This window comes from Rhinoderma darwinii, unplaced genomic scaffold (assembly GCF_050947455.1).
Source record: "Rhinoderma darwinii isolate aRhiDar2 unplaced genomic scaffold, aRhiDar2.hap1 Scaffold_2404, whole genome shotgun sequence".
NCBI lineage: Eukaryota > Metazoa > Chordata > Amphibia > Anura > Rhinodermatidae > Rhinoderma > Rhinoderma darwinii.
Window position 1 is genome coordinate 8,511 of NW_027462704.1, and position 17,254 is coordinate 25,764.

Below are 17,254 nucleotides of genomic sequence, written 5' to 3' on the forward strand. Positions count from 1 at the left end.
TAGAGCGAGCGTCTAGGACTTACGGTTCAGGAGTTATTCACAGAAACATGGTTCTTTTACTGCCAGCCGCGAAAGCGAAAATAACCAAGATCGAGCGTCTAGGATTTACTTGTCAATAACTCGCCTGGGAAACATCCAGAGAAGTCAAACACAGTGCTCCTATACTAATTGCCAGGCGCTGAGACGAATGCCGCCAAAATCGAGCGTCTAGGACTTACGGTTAAGGAATTAGCCTCAGAAACATGGTTCTGAACATGCTGCCAATTGCTCGCCTGGGAAACATGCAGAGAAGTCCAAGATAGTGTTTTTTAGACTGGCTGCCACGAGCTGAATCGAATGCAGCCAAGAGCGAGCGTCTAGGACTTACGGTTCAGGAGTTATTCACAGAAACATGGTTCTGAACATGCTGCCAATTGCTCGCCTGGGAAACATGCAGAGAAGTCCAAGATAGTGTTTTTTAGACTGGCTGCCACGAGCTGAATCGAATGCAGCCAAGAGCGAGCGTCTAGGACTTACGGTTCAGGAGTTATTCACAGAAACATGGTTCTGAACATGCTGCCAATTGCTCGCCTGGGAAACATGCAGAGAAGTCCAAGATAGTGTTTTTTAGACTGGCTGCCACGAGCTGAATCGAATGCAGCCAAGAGCGAGCGTCTGTGACTTACGGTTCAAGAGTTATTCACAGAAACATGGTTCTTACAGCAGTATCGGGCAGGCTCGGGCAACACGCGGCCCGTTCGGGTTATCGCTTCTCGGCCTTTTGGCTAAGATCAAGTGTAGTATCTGTTCTTATCAGTTTAATATCTGATACGTCCCCTACCTGGGGACCATATATTAAATGGATTTTTAGAACAGGGAGATGGAAATAGAGCTTGCTCTGTCCACTCCACGCATTGACCTGGTATTGCAGTATTTCCAGGACCGGTGCATGTCCGGTTTGAAGAGGTCTTGTGGTGCCAAAACATTGGAAACCCCCCAAAAGTGACCCCAATTTGGAAACTAGACCCCTTGAGGAATCCATTGTAGTTTTCTTGGGGTGCATGCGGCTTTTTGATCAGTTTTTATTCCATTTTTAGGTGGCGTGGTGACTAATAAACAGCAATTCTACTATTGTTTTTGTATACTTTTTTTTTTACAGCGTGCACCGTGCGCTATAAATGACATATTCACTTTATTCTGCGGGGCGATACGATCACGTCGATACCAGATGTTTATAGTTTTTTTTTATGTCTTATGGCGTTTGCACAATAAAATACGTTTTGTAAACAATCATTCACTTTTTGTGTTACCTTATTCTAAGAGCCAGAACGTTTTTATTTTTCAATCAATAAAGCCGTGCGAGGACTTATTTTTTGCGTAACGAACTGTAGTTTCGATCAGGACCATTTTTCGGTACATGCGACTTTTTGATCTCTTTTTATTCCATTTTTTGGGAGGTGAAGTGACCAAACAATTGTGATTGTGGTACGGTTTATTAATATATTTTTTTACGGCGTTCACCGTGCGGGATAAATAACAAAATAATTTTGTAGTTCAGGCCGTTACGGACGCGGCGATACCAATTATGTATAGTTTATTTGTTTGTTTATATATTTAAATTAATTATAAATGACTGATAAGGGAAAAAGTGGGACTTTTACTTTTATTACTTTTAAAACTTTTATTTTCTTATTTTTACACAACTTTTTTTAACTTTTTTTTTACTTTATTACTTTGTCCCACTAGGGGACATGACGGCAGGAGGCCCTGATCGCTATTCTAATACACTGCACTACATGCGTAGTGCAGTGTATTAGAGCTGTCAGCTACTCACTGACAGCAAGCATAGTGGGTCCTGACGTTGTCAGGACCCACTAGGCTTCCGTCTATGGCATAGCCGGACGCCATTGTTTGGTGTCCGGTTGCCATAGTCACCATCGCCGGCCGCTATCGTGTAGCAGGCCGGCGATGGCGGATTAACCCCTAAGAAGCCGCGATCGCTATTGAACGCGGCTTCTGAGGGGTTAATCGGCGGGGGAGCCCCGCGATCGGTCCCGGCACATTGAGCAGTGATAGTCTGCTGTCGGAAACAGCAGCTATCACAGCTCATGAACGCGCCCCGCGCGAACGGCGCCGTGTTTACTCCATGACCTACTATTAGGTCACTGAGCGCGAACGCTACAGTTAGCATGACCTAATAGTAGGTCATGGAGCGTTAAGGGGTTAATATCTGATACGTCCCCTACCTGGGGACCATATATTAAATGGATTTTTAGAACAGGGAGATGGAAATAGAGCTTGCTCTGTCCACTCCACGCATTGACCTGGTATTGCAGTATTTCCAGGACCGGTGCACCCTTTCCTTATGTGTTGACTAAAATCAGATTCCAAAAGTGTTTTTTGTGTTTGCCATTGTTTCTGTCTTTCTGAAGGGATCTCCCCTTTTAATCCCATTATTTCAACACCTGTTGGACAATGCATGAGTGATAATGAGCTAATTGATTAAATGCAATTAATGAATACATTGCCACCTCTTATTTTGTGTCGTCTGTGTGTCTGTGTTTCCGGCATTTCACATTGGAACAGCTCATTCACCTTCCTTGTCTTCTCTCCGCCCTCCCTTTTAGGTAAGTTAAAGAGCTGCACCTGAGCCAGCCACTGATTGATGCAGCACCACAGTCAAATAGTGGAGTGGAGTAGGGGAACAGCAAACAGCCATTAAAGCCGCCCGCCCGCCCGCCCGCCACAATGGACCTACCTGTGTACACTAGATGGATGTGATGGAATGTACTGTCGTCCCTACATTTCAAGAAGGAGTAAGAATTGCAGTTGCAACAAAGCCTTGCTTGCCTACAAAGAGAGCAGCAATTTGCATTTGTTACTATGTTACCTAGAAGAATAACAAACTGTGCAAGGATGGAGGTTGTAGGAGCAAGGAGAAGTTGTCTGTAAAGTTGGTGGATGCTTATTTTCCATTTTGCAGTCCCTTGTCTCCCTCTTGTGGCCTCCTGGAGGCAACTAGCTGTGCAAAAAAAGACAGCCTGGCGGCCGGCTGTTGCAGTGTTGCCCTCTCAGGCAACACTGAGTGACTGACTGAGCCGCACCGTCTTATATAAAGTTCAGACGGAACTTTGCACGTGTCATAGTGGAGCCCTGAGGAGCCAGAGCCAGCTTTCTGACATCATAATGGGGCCTCAGAGATAAAAGCCTGGGCCCAGGCAGTGTTGGTCAGTGCTGCTCAGCAGGCAGCACTGGACTGGACTGGATTACAGCTGATACAAGGTGTGAAGGAACAAGGGGTGGCTGTGGGCATGCACTTGCTGCCGCTGCCAGTGTTTATCTGCATGGCAGCAAGGCATTTGGGCGTTGCCAGGAAGGCGTTTTTATGTAGATTCCTCCTCTTTCAGCACTGCATTGTGGTGCAAGCAAAAGAAGCAAATCCTGTCTGGCTTCCTCTCCGGCCTTTATTCACCTCCCGTGTAGCTGTGAGTGTGTGAGCCTGCAGGGCCCCATGGAATTGCCTAGAAGTAGGCTGAATCGCTGCAAGGGCTGAACAGCAGTATCGGGCAGGCTCGGGCAACGTGCGGCCCGTTCGGGTTATCGCTTCTCGGCCTTTTGGCTAATCTCAAGGGGTTAGTCACTAGGTCCGTCTGTGTGCTCGCCCTTGGCCTTGTGGCATCGCTGGTTTACCAGCTTAAGCCACCTGCTGCTTTAGGGGGTGAGCCAGGGGACAAAGAAGGCGACCAACCTTGCCCGGGGAGGTTATGGCGAATACGACTACCATGGCGGCTTCGGTGCGCTTCGCAGGCCCAGCTGATCAGAGGATAAAGAACACCTTCAAGTTCGAGTTCGGAGAGCAGGAGAAGGAGAAATTTTCGCTGAGGTTTTTCGTGAGGACAGTCCTGATTGACGTTCTGAAGGTGAAGAGGGAGAATATTCTTGCGCTTCAGGATGCCCCTGGACGCTACACCCTTACCTTGGAGAACGAGCAAGCTTGCCAAGAGCTATATGGAAGCATCCGGAAGAACTTGAGTCATGAAGATCTTAAAGGACTCCTCATTGTGGCCTTGTACTCAGAAGGTGAAACATCTCTTGTTGTTCATATGAGCAATCCGCATGTGCCCCTGGAGCACATAGCCCAATTTCTGCAGAGACATTTTGCTTCTGTCCGAGAACCTTGTAAAATCCTCAACGAAGAACAGCTGTGGACAGGGAAGTACAGAATTTCCGTCAAATTTAAAGAGGACAGTTCTGAACATGGCATTGAGGGATTCCATCATCCTCCCTCAACATTTAACATAGGCAACAACAGAGGTCGTTTGTTTTACCGGAATATGCCAAGGTACTGTCGCAAATGCATGGGGTTCGGACATGTCGCTGACATGTGCCCTGAAGAAATAGCGACCTGCAGGAAGTGCTTCCAAAAAGGGCACGCTACTGCCAGCTGCTCTAATCAGGTCACATGCAACATCTGCCTGGTGCCGGGGCACACCTTTAGAGACTGTCCCTTGAAGAAGATCAGCTCGTATGCTGAAGCAGTGAGGAGGCAGCCGGCTTCTGACAAACCTCCCTCAACAGCTGAGCAGAGGCCTAAAGCTGATCCTCCGTCGGAGGGAAAATTGCCTGTTGCTGGTGCAGAGTGTCCTGTTGGTCCGGATGAAGCGGAGTCCATGGAAACTGCTGGATCTGGGGTGAAAGCGGTGAAAAAACCTTCCGCAGTGGCCCAGGATCCAAAATTGGATGAAGATGTTATGCATCTGGAAGTACAGAGGAAAAGGAAACCAGTTGATGATGACCCAGGTGTCTGTGTCAAAAGATCAGATTTCCCTCGCTACAGGCATAAGCCGGTGGAGCCAAATGCTGAACCGCCTCCGGCGAAACCGCCACCTTCTGATTCTGACCCAGCTAACATCGAGTTCTCGGATTCAGATGTCGCCACAACTCCCAGCCCACTAGTGGGATTTATGTCGGATTCTGAGAGTAGTTCGGCCTAAAAATATCTAAGGTTGATGACAAATAATATCCAAATCTCTTCACTGAATGTGAGGAGCTTGAAGGGCCCATCCAGAAGGGCTGCTTTATTTTCATACCTGTCTACAGTAAATTCGGACATTTTTTTTCTACAGGAATGTGGTATAGATCATGACCCCAACTATTCTGTCCTAAGACAAGATTGGTCTCTGGGCAGCTCCATCTGGTCTGGAGATAATGAGGTAAGATCTACAGGAGTAGGGATTTTGTTCAAATCTATGGACTTTAAAATCACTTCGTTCAGAGAAGTCATACCGGGAAGAGCTTTATTTGTCAACGTGAGCTATCATGGTGTAGACTTAAGACTTTTGAACATATATGCCTCGCCCATCAAAGAGGAAAGATCACAGTTATTAGAGTCCATACAGTACTACTTGCCTGGTTCTTCTCCGCTGATAGTAAGTGGAGACTTCAATTGTATTATATCTGGAGAAAGTCGAGAGGGGAGCTCTGGAGAACCTAGAAGGGATAAGACAGAGAAACAATTAAAAGATCTGATGACAGACTTCAGGTTAAAAGATGTTTGGAGAGACATACATAGAGATGACCCCGGATACACCTGGGAAAATGCTAACGTCAAATCCAGAATTGACTTTCTCTTCACTTCAGGTCAAATTGCACCGCAGTCTGTGTCACTAAACGCAAATATTTTTTCAGACCATAAAATGATCCAAGCACAATTGCAGATATCCAAACTTGTCAAAGCTAGAGGAGTTTGGAGACTCAACGTCACATTGCTACAAAACCCTGAAATAAGAGCAGATTTTAAGATTCTTTTCAACCAACTCAAAAATTTACAGAAAGATTTTTCTTCCATGTTAGAATGGTGGGAGCACAGCAAAGCCAAGATCAAAGCGTTTTTCATCCAAAAAAGCATCATCAGAGCCAGGGAAAAAACGAAATGGTTCAAAACGCTTAACACCAAGCTGCAGACATATTATAAACTCAGGAGTGCTGGTGTTGAAATGGAAGATTTAATCACCAACCTAAAGGAACAAATTGCAAAAGAAATCGAGAGTAAAGGTAAAGAAATAATATTCAACTCAAAAATTGAGATACTAGAAAAAAATGAAAAATGTTCTAGATTCTTCTTTAAAAAAAACGTCGAAGCTAAAGAAATGATTATAGAACTAGATGGCGAAACTTCATCTGACGGTATGCTATCCAAAGCTCAGACATTTTATCAAGACCTGTTTAACGAAAAGCCCATTGATGCTTCTTTTACTGAAGATGTTTTAAATTCACTTGATTGCACTTTATCAAAAACTGACCAAATGCTGCTATGTAGGGAAACTACTGTTGATTATCTCAATGCTGCTGTTAAAAGTTTTCTGTGTGGGAAAACCCCAGGAACCGATGGTTTACCGATCGAATTTTATAGGGAATTTTGGGACATTTTAAGTGCTGATTTTTATTGTGTCATCAAAGAAGCCTTTAAGTGTAGTCAGCTACCTGTATCCTGGAGAAGTGGCCTGGTATCCTTATTATATAAAAAAGGAGAAAGATCCAATTTAGAGAACTGGAGACCGATCACGCTTCTTAATGCAGACTACAAGATAATGTCCAAAATTTTAGTAAATCGTTTTAAGGGGGTTTTAAGTCAAGTCATACAGCCGGAACAAGTATGTGCAGTTCCTGGAAGAAGTGTCTCAGAGTGTCTTAATACCATCAGAGATGCAATATGGTATCAGAAGGAAAGGAAACAAAACCTAGCCATACTTTCACTGGACTTTCAAAAGGCATTCGACCGAGTGTCGCATAAGTTCTTATGGTCAGTTTTAAAGAAGATGTGTTTTCCTGACGTTTTTATTCAACAAATTGCACTTTTATACAGGAATGCTTTTAGTAAAATGTTGGTTAATGGCTCTTTAACAAAAGAAGTCTATTTGCACTCAGGAGTCAAGCAAGGGTGCCCCTTGTCACCAATTTTATTTATTTGCTCAATTGAACCTCTTTTAGCTATGATGAGAAAGGAGAAAATAGTTAGAGGCGTTCCTATACCTGGCGGCCGAGGAAATGAAGTCAAGGTCATGGGTTATATGGACGATATTTCCATTCTCTGCACGTCACAGGTGGCTCTTCAGAGAGCAATTAGGACCACGGAATTCTTCTGCCATGCATCAGCATTTAAACTCAATCTGGACAAGTGCAGTTGCTTTACAATTGGGAATTGGCCTGGCCTCTCTGTACCTGACCTTAGAACCCAGTCTGACAAAATCAAAATATTAGGAGTGATTTTTGACGAGCAAAATAATGGTGCGCAAAGCTGGGAAATAGTCAAAGAAAAGCTACAAAAGAGAATTGACTTCTGGAAACTTAGGCAACTTACCTTGAGCGGAAAAGTTCTTATTATTAAAGCGTTGTTACTTCCTGTTATGTTATACCTAAATTGTGTTTTCCCTCCAAGTGATCTCACTGCAAAAAGAATACAAAGATTGTTATTCGAGTTTGTGTGGAGTTCCAAGTTTGAGAAACTGAGCAGACAAATCATGCACAAGACACTTAATGTAGGCGGTAAGGATGTGCCAAACATCAAATTGTTTTTATATTCTGCATTTTTTAGCCTCTGTTTTAAGAATGTGTCACTGTCAAATAATTGGTCCTACTTTTTAAGATACGCCGCCGGGCATATTTTTAGAAGGCGAAAATGGATAACAACATCACTTTCCAGTCCAGTGTTAATTGTCCCCCCCCAAACAATATGTGATTGTGGAAAAAACAATAAGAATGTACCAATTAGAGTCTTATGGGGTAGAGACTTTGAAAAACTCTAGAAAGCTCAGGTTCGAAATAAAAAAGAAGGACACTATGACACAAATTTCTAATTATACCTTTGACAGATGTGCTATGATATGGGAAAAAGTGAATGCACCTTATCTTACCAATCAGCATAAAGACATCGCCTGGATGATAGTTCATGATTGTGTTCCATCTAGGAGCTTCCAGTACAGAAGGGGCTTGTGCAATACACAGACTTGCCCTAGGAGACAATGCTGCTACGATGAGTCAACTTTGCATATATTTTGGAACTGCCAATTTGCACAAACAGTATGGAAAGAATGCGGGGAGATTTTAAAATTTTTTACTGGTCTTAACCATTTGAATCACGAAGTTGTCTTGTATGGAATCCATCGAACCCTACCAAAAGAAAAAGAGAAAGTATTATGGTGTACTATGAACTGTATTAAAAATGCACTGTGGAAAACAAGGAACATTCTACTCTTCAAAAAAGACTTTATTAGTGAACGAGAATGTATCAAACTGGCATTAAGTGAACTTTATTTGTACTACCTGTTGGACAAAAAGCATCTCGGAAAGAAGAAAGCACTGAGCATGTGGCACTTTAAAATGTGGAAGATGTTATTCTAGACTTTATTCTTGAAATATTAGTTTTGACTGAATCATATTAATTTAAACGTAAAAAAATCTGTTCTTATCAGTTTAATATCTGATACGTCCCCTATCTGGGGACCATATATTAAATGGATTTTTAGAACAGGGAGATGGAAATAGAGCTTGCTCTGTCCACTCCACACATTGACCTGGTATTGCAGTATTTCCAGGACCGGTGCACCCTTTCCTTATGTGTTGACTAAAATCAGATTCCAAAAGTGTTTTTTGTGTTTGCCATTGTTTCTGTCTTTCTGAAGGGATCTCCCCTTTTAATCCCATTATTTCAACACCTGTTGGACAATGCATGAGTGATAATGAGCTAATTGATTAAATGCAATTAATGAATACATTGCCACCTCTTGTTTTGTGTCGTCTGTGTGTCTGTGTTTCCGGCATTTCACATTGGATCAGCTCATTCACCTTCCTTGTCTTCTCTCCGCCCTCCCTTTTAGGTAAGTTAAAGAGCTGCACCTGAGCCAGCCACTGATTGATGCAGCACCACAGTCAAATAGTGGAGTGGAGTAGGGGAACAGCAAACAGCCATTAAAGCCGCCCGCCCGCCCGCCACAATGGACCTACCTGTGTACACTAGATGGATGTGATGGAATGTACTGTCATCCCTACATTTCAAGAAGGAGTAAGAATTGCAGTTGCAACAAAGCCTTGCTTGCCTACAAAGAGAGCAGCAATTTGGATTTGTTACTATTTTACCTAGAAGAATAACAAACTGTGCAAGGATGGAGGTTGTAGGAGCAAGGAGAAGTTGTCTGTAAAGTTGGTGGATGCTTATTTTCCATTTTGCAGTCCCTTGTCTCCCTCTTGTGGCCTCCTGGAGGCAACTAGCTGTGCAAAAAAAGACAGCCTGGCGGCCGGCTGTTGCAGTGTTGCCCTCTCAGGCAACACTGAGTGACTGACTGAGCCGCACCGTCTTATATAAAGTTCAGACGGAACTTTGCACGTGTCATAGTGGAGCCCTGAGGAGCCAGAGCCAGCTTTCTGACATCATAATGGGGCCTCAGAGATAAAAGCCTGGGCCCAGGCAGTGTTGGTCAGTGCTGCTCAGCAGGCAGCACTGGACTGGACTGGATTACAGCTGATACAAGGTGTGAAGGAACAAGGGGTGGCTGTGGGCATGCACTTGCTGCCGCTGCCAGTGTTTATCTGCATGGCAGCAGGGCATTTGGGCGTTGCCAGGAAGGCGTTTTTATGTAGATTCCTCCTCTTTCAGCACTGCATTGTGGTGCAAGCAAAAGAAGCAAATCCTGTCTGTCTTCCTCTCCGGCCTTTATTCACCTCCCGTGTAGCTGTGACTGTGTGAGCCTGCAGGGCCCCATGGCATTGCCTAGAAGTAGGCTGAATCGCTGCAAGGGCTGAACAGCAGTATCGGGCAGGCTCGGGCAACGCGCGGCCCGTTCGGGTTATCGCTTCTCGGCCTTTTGGCTAAGATCAGAAGTGGATCAACTTGCTGAAGGGATGGAGCCTCAAGGAGTGAGGAACACCATTCGTTTCCTGGTGAAGCCAGAGAGCAATAGAAGATATGAGCTTGGCACATTTGTTCAGAACGTCCTTTTCAGGATGCTGAACTTGAGAGCACAGGAGATCTACTGCTTGCAGGATAACACTTCTCAAGGGCTTTTTGATGTCTCTTTTGAGACACAAAATGAATGCCTCAGCGTTTTTGAACGCTGCAAAGAGCTGAACACGCAGCCAGAGATGAGAGACTTCACCCTTCTGCCGCTGTTCCTGATGGATGAAAAGCCGGTGACCCTGCACCTCTTCAACCCGTTCACGGAGCTGTCTCATGTGGTGGCTTTCCTCCAGAGATACTGCACCAGCGTAAGAGGAGGAATCAAGCTGAAGAACTGCTTTGGGATCCCAAACGGAAAACTACGCTTCTGGGTGCGTTTCCGTCCAGACTCGGATGGCATCGGAGGAGTGAGCCACCCGCCTTCTTCCTTCTCTCTGGGTGGTAACCGAGGATACCTAGTATACCCAGGACAGCCAAGATATTGCCGACAGTGCTTCAAGTTCGGCCACACCCAAGACGCCTGCCCGACCGGACGATGCTGCCGCAACTGCGGCACTATGGGCCACGACGCTGGACGTTGCTCTCAGCCTCGCTCCTGTGACCTGTGCGGCTCCAGAGAACACCTGGTAAAAATTGTCCGAAAGGCTTAATGACAAGCCGAAGTTATGCGGATGCGGCTCGTACAGGCCGCGGACCCATCTTCCTGGAGACTTCCCTTGCTGTGGAGGATTCGGAGCCGGCCGCAAAAGAGCTACCAATGGCCCAGGCACTGTCCGAATTGCCCTCGCTGTTTTCAAATCCACCTCAGAAGCCAGCACAGGCACCTAACCTACAGAAACTTATATTACGCAGTTTCAACTCTGCTACATCAACACCTGCTGCTGAACTCCAGCTAACACCGGCTGCTGTTCACCCACTAGAGGGTGCTGCTGCACAAGTTCTGGCTTCTCCAGGACATATCCCTGAGCTGGAAGTGCCCGCTGATGCCTCCCCCCAGGGGGTCGAGGCTCGCACGGCACAGAAGATTGTCGCAGCTACGGAGGGCTTAGAGGACTGCCTTTCCCCAATGCAGTCTGATGACCAAGAGGGCAGAGGCACTGTCATCCCGGACACTATGGACAATGTGAGTATGAACCCTTCTTTTTCTGCCGCATTTGAAGCTTTACCCTCACTCTTGGCCCCAAATACCGAAGGAGAGGAGGACCTCTGGGAGACTGTCCGCAGTCGACCCAAGAGGATGAAAACGGAGCCTGACCTCCCTACCCTTAGCGGTGCTAGTCTTAGCTCCCTGCCTTGTGCCCAGAGACTGCTTAGCCCTCCAGATAAAAGAGATACCAACTCTTTCGAAGTGCTGGCCGATTTGACGGAGGAGTTACTCAGCCAGGATAGTGGGGCGTCCTCCCCCTTCCTCGATGGCGACGTGGTCAACCTTTTTGCTGATACCTTACACATGCCACAAACATGATTTGATCTGCAGGATTTTGTTTCTGATTTCTTCTTTTTTCATTAATAACATTCACACTCTCTATTTTTTCCCTTAATGTAAGGGTTTTCCAGGACAAAGCAAGGCGGACAGCTATCTTAGAACACCTTGCCGCCAAACCAGGCGATATTTTTTGTTTACAGGAATGTGGCCTTGCCACCACCCCCAAAAGCTCGGAATGGGCACACGGCCCATCCCTCTGGTCCGCTTCCACCAACAACAAGAATGACGGAGTGGGCATTCTATTTAGAAATAATAATTTTGTGATTGACAGTTATGTGATTGTAGAAGAAGGCAGATGTTTAATTGCTTATGTTAAGTATAGAAATGTCACCTTTAGGGTTATTAACATTTATGCTCCTGCAGACAAAAATGAGAGGAAGGAGCTTTTTGACAAACTAAAACTGTTCCTTCCTGGGCGTTTGCCATGCATATTAGTGGGGGATGTCAACTGCCACCTGCAGGGGGACAAAATTGATGTAACGGGAAAGCAGTTTGTCCAGTTAACGTCTGATTTTCATTTACAGGATGTTGTGGTATTAAGTAAAATCAAGCCTGCACCTGACACATACCATGCTGACAGGGGTGGGATTCACTCCAGGTTGGATTATCTCTTTGTCTCACGGGACTTTACTGTGAAATCTTATCACCAGGAGAGGGTGCTGTTCTCTGATCATGAATGTTTGATGTGTGCTTTGAATTTGGATGATGATAGGAAGTATGGGAAAGGAGTGTGGAAATTGAATGTAAGCATTTTGGAGGATGAAACTGTGAAAGGTAACTTTAAAAAAATGTACGACAGATGGCGACAACAGAAAGCTGACTTTGAATGCATTTTGGATTGGTGGGATTGGGTGAAAGGTAGAATAGGTTTTTTCTTTAAACAAAATGGGTATAGATTAGCTGCTAGGAAAAGGGGTATGTATGCCAGAGCGCAAGCGAGAATGAATACCTTACATAGGCTTAGAAAGGAAGGTTTGGATGTGGATGAACAATTGTGTGGGGCCAGAAAGGAGGTGAGCGATTTGTTAAGGGTAAGGGGGAAACAGATCATATACCAGGCTAAGATAGACTGCATGGAAAAAGACGAGTCTTGCTCACGTTTTTTCTTCAAAATGGTCGCGAGAACAAACAGGGATTTGCCCAATATGGCAGATACAAATGGGAATAATGTGAGTGGTGCTGCTATGAAAGAGGTGATTGAATCCTTTTATACGGAGCTGTACAGTGAGAAGGTGAGAGATGTGGGGCTAGAGGAAGACGTGATAGGAGCGCTGCATGACAGGGTTGGACAAGATGATCTGCCAGCTCTAGAAAAGGAAATCCTGGAGGATGAGGTAAGACAGGCTTTCTCTAACATGGCTAGAAATAAAACACCAGGGAAGGATGGACTGCCTGTAGAATTTTATACTGATTACTGGGACATAGTGGGTCCAGAGGTCCTAGAGATTTATACTTATATGTGGAAAGAGGGTAAAATTAGCTTAAGCATGAAGGAGGGGGTTGTTGTTCTTATCTATAAAAAAGGAGATAAAACCGACCTCCGGAACTGGAGGCCAATTACCTTACTGAACGTTGACTACAAAGGTTATGCAAAACTCATTGCAAACCGAATGAGCAGGGTGGTAGGTCAAGTGGTACAAGATGACCAGGTATGTGGGGTGCCTGAGAGGTATATTGCAGGGAACCTTAGTCTCCTGAGGGATGTGATATGGGATTGCACTCAGAGAAATAGGAGTGTAAACATGCTTTCACTGGATTTCGAGAAAGCCTTTGATAGGCTCTCTCACTCCTTTTTGTTTCAGGTTATAGAGAGGATGGGCTTTCCGCCAATTTTCGTTAAGGCCATTAGGAGCCTGTATGAAGAAATAGGGAGATGGATTCTAGTTAATGGCTTTCTAAGCAATAGAGTTAGTGTTTCCTCGGGAGTCAGACAAGGCTGCCCGCTATCACCGCTAGTTTTTATTTGTGCTATGGAACCTTTATTCTGCATGATACGGAGTGACAAGTTTATGGGAGGGGTAAAAATACCTGGGAGTGGGGGCCAGTGTGTGAAAGTCTTAGGTTATATGGATGATGTGTGTGTGGTGAGTGAAAATAAAGCTGAATTGTTAAGAGCTAAACTATTAGCCAACATATATTGTGGAGCATCGGCTTTCAGAATAAATTGGGACAAATGTGAAGTCAAATGTTTTGGAGGTGCATGTGACATGTCTGATGTGGGGGTTAAAATTGTTGACAGTATAAAAGTTCTGGGTCTTCAGTTTGATGAAAGATTAAATGGTCAGCAGAGCTGGGGAACGGTGAGGGAGAAAATAGCGAGAAAACTGGATTTCTGGGAATTGAGGGATTTAACTTACACTGGAAAGGTGTTGATGGTCAAATGTGTAATTTTGCCCATGTTGCTGTATGTGGCGAACATTTTCCCACCCAGTTACATGGAACTCAGAAAAATTAATAGGGTTATCTTCCTCTTCCTATGGGGTTGTAAAATGGAAAGAGTTAAACGGAGTACAGTAGTGAAATCTAGGAAAAACGGAGGATTGGGTTTCCCTGATGTTCACCTTTTTCTAGCCATTAACCTTATAGTTACTGTATTGAGACTGTTTAAAGGTAACACAAAAGTAGCCCACATGATTCGATACTCGGGAGGATGGATATGGTGTAGAATGGGATGGTGTAGCCGTAACCTGCGACAACCCGTGGCCTTTCTTTGTCCATCCTGGTATAAATGTATAGAAATTTTTGTTATTAAACATGAACTGTGTGACTTAAGTACAACGGACCTATGCAATAAAAATAAAGTCCTGGCAGCCTGTACAAAGGATGAGACGACGACCAACATAGATCTCCTGACATCTGTAGAAACCCAACAGGTATGGAAAAATCTGTCTATGGATGGTATGACTAACAAACAAACACAGGTAATGTGGCTCAGTATGCAAGGGGCCTTACCAGTCAGGGAAGTACAGAAAAAGAGGGATTTAGTAAGAACGGATATGTGCCCAAGACAGGGATGCGGGGGCAGGGAAAGCATTCTGCACCTCTTCTGGAATTGTTATTTTGCGCAACGGGTTTTTGACCAATTAAAAAACGTAGTCAAAGAACTGACAGGGATTCAATACCTCACATTTGCCTATGTTCTTTTTGGAATAGGGTTGACAGACAAACACAAGAGCCGAGTGTTATGGTTGCTCATGTTATGTGTCAAAGAAGTCTCATGGGACGCCAGAAACATTTATGTATATAAACGGGAAGTGTGGGAGGACTCTGATTGTGTCAAATTGATTTTAAGCCGACTGTACTTATGTTACCTTTGGGATAAACGGAAAGGAGACAAGTTTGACGCTGAAGGTGTTTGGAAGTTCAAAAAATGGAAACACCTAGTTTAAAATAAAAACATACACTTAAAATTGTATTTATCCTGTTAAATTTTACCTGCACACCTTTTGTCAAATAAAAAATAAATGAATAAGAACCACATGATGACCTGGTTATGGCTTGAAATCTTGATGAGTTTGCTTTTTGTCAAGTTATTTAGGCCTTTACCACCAGACCTGATGGTTTTAAAAAAAAAAAAAAAAAAAAATCTGTTCTTATCAGTTTAATATCTGATACGTCCCCTATCTGGGGACCATATATTAAATGGATTTTTAGAACAGGGAGATGGAAATAGAGCTTGCTCTGTCCACTCCACGCATTGACCTGGTATTGCAGTATTTCCAGGACCGGTGCACCCTTTCCTTATGTGTTGACTAAAATCAGATTCCAAAAGTGTTTTTTGTGTTTGCCATTGTTTCTGTCTTTCTGAAGGGATCTCCCCTTTTAATCCCATTATTTCAACACCTGTTGGACAATGCATGAGTGATAATGAGCTAATTGATTAAATGCAATTAATGAATACATTGCCACCTCTTGTTTTGTGTCGTCTGTGTGTCTGTGTTTCCGGCATTTCACATTGGAACAGCTCATTCACCTTCCTTGTCTTCTCTCCGCCCTCCCTTTTAGGTAAGTTAAAGAGCTGCACCTGAGCCTGCCACTGATTGATGCAGCACCACAGTCAAATAGTGGAGTGGAGTAGGGGAACAGCAAACAGCCATTAAAGCCGCCCGCCCGCCCGCCACAATGGACCTACCTGTGTACACTAGATGGATGTGATGGAATGTACTGTCGTCCCTACATTTCAAGAAGGAGTAAGAATTGCAGTTGCAACAAAGCCTTGCTTGCCTACAAAGAGAGCAGCAATTTGGATTTGTTACTATGTTACCTAGAAGAATAACAAACTGTGCAAGGATGGAGGTTGTAGGAGCAAGGAGAAGTTGTCTGTAAAGTTGGTGGATGCTTATTTTCCATTTTGCAGTCCCTTGTCTCCCTCTTGTGGCCTCCTGGAGGCAACTAGCTGTGCAAAAAAAAGACAGCCTGGCGGCCGGCTGTTGCAGTGTTGCCCTCTCAGGCAACACTGAGTGACTGACTGAGCCGCACCGTCTTATATAAAGTTCAGACGGAACTTTGCACGTGTCATAAGTGGAGCCCTGAGGAGCCAGAGCCAGCTTTCTGACATCATAATGGGGCCTCAGAGATAAAAGCCTGGGCCCAGGCAGTGTTGGTCAGTGCTGCTCAGCAGGCAGCACTGGACTGGACTGGATTACAGCTGATACAAGGTGTGAAGGAACAAGGGGTGGCTGTGGGCATGCACTTGCTGCCGCTGCCAGTGTTTATCTGCATGGCAGCAGGGCATTTGGGCGTTGCCAGGAAGGCGTTTTTATGTAGATTCCTCCTCTTTCAGCACTGCATTGTGGTGCAAGCAAAAGAAGCAAATCCTGTCTGGCTTCCTCTCCGGCCTTTATTCACCTCCCGTGTAGCTGTGAGTGTGTGAGCCTGCAGGGCCCCATGGAATTGCCTAGAAGTAGGCTGAATCGCTGCAAGGGCTGAACAGCAGTATCGGGCAGGCTCGGGCAACGCGCGGCCCGTTCGGGTTATCGCTTCTCGGCCTTTTGGCTAAGATCAAGTGTAGTATCTGTTCTTATCAGTTTAATATCTGATACGTCCCCTATCTGGGGACCATATATTAAATGGATTTTTAGAACAGGGAGATGGAAATAGAGCTTGCTCTGTCCAGCTCCACGCATTGACCTGGTATTGCAGTATTTCCAGGAGCCGGTGCACCCTTTCCTTATGTGTTGACTAAAATCAGATTCCAAAAGTGTTTTTTGTGTTTGCCATTGTTTCTGTCTTTCTGAAGGGATCTCCCCTTTTAATCCCATTATTTCAACACCTGTTGGACAATGCATGAGTGATAATGAGCTAATTGATTAAATGCAATTAATGAATACATTGCCACCTCTTGTTTTGTGTCGTCTGTGTGTCTGTGTTTCCGGCATTTCACATTGGAACAGCTCATTCACCTTCCTTGTCTTCTCTCCAGCCCTCCCTTTTAGGTAAGTTAAAGAGCTGCACCTGAGCCAGCCACTGATTGATGCAGCACCACAGTCAAATAGTGGAGTGGAGTAGGGGAACAGCAAACAGCCATTATAAAGCCGCCCGCCCGCCACAATGGACCTACCTGTGTACACTAGATGGATGTGATGGAATGTACTGTCGTCACTACATTTCAAGAAGGAGTAAGAATTGCAGTTGCAACAAAGCCTTGCTTGCCTACAAAGAGAGCAGCAATTTGGATTTGTTACTATGTTACCTAGAAGAATAACCGGCAAGGATGGTGGCAGTTGTTGAAAAGACATGCCTGCGGCCCAGGCTGTTGCAGTGTTGCCCTCTCAGGCAACACTGAGTGACTGACTGAGCCGCACCGTCTTATATAAAGTTCAGACGGAACTTTGCAC

The 17,254-nt window shown here is 44.8% G+C and overlaps 3 non-coding genes and 2 pseudogenes across 3 annotated transcripts; all 5 read left to right on the forward strand.

The window, feature by feature from the left end:
- Positions 1–744: 744 nt before the first annotated feature.
- LOC142702666 (U2 spliceosomal RNA) lies at positions 745–935 on the forward strand. Its single transcript, XR_012867217.1, has one exon. It is a non-coding gene; the product is annotated as a U2 spliceosomal RNA (small nuclear RNA).
- A 1,228-nt stretch (positions 936–2,163) lies between these two features.
- Positions 2,164–2,340, forward strand: LOC142702670 (U2 spliceosomal RNA; annotated as a pseudogene).
- Positions 2,341–8,410: 6,070 nt separating this feature from the next.
- On the forward strand, positions 8,411–8,589 carry LOC142702668 (U2 spliceosomal RNA; annotated as a pseudogene).
- Positions 8,590–14,974: 6,385 nt separating this feature from the next.
- On the forward strand, positions 14,975–15,156 carry LOC142702667 (U2 spliceosomal RNA). Its single transcript, XR_012867218.1, has one exon. It is a non-coding gene; the product is annotated as a U2 spliceosomal RNA (small nuclear RNA).
- Positions 15,157–16,392: 1,236 nt separating this feature from the next.
- On the forward strand, positions 16,393–16,585 carry LOC142702665 (U2 spliceosomal RNA). The gene has a single exon (XR_012867216.1). It is a non-coding gene; the product is annotated as a U2 spliceosomal RNA (small nuclear RNA).
- The last annotated feature ends 669 nt before the right edge of the window (positions 16,586–17,254 follow it).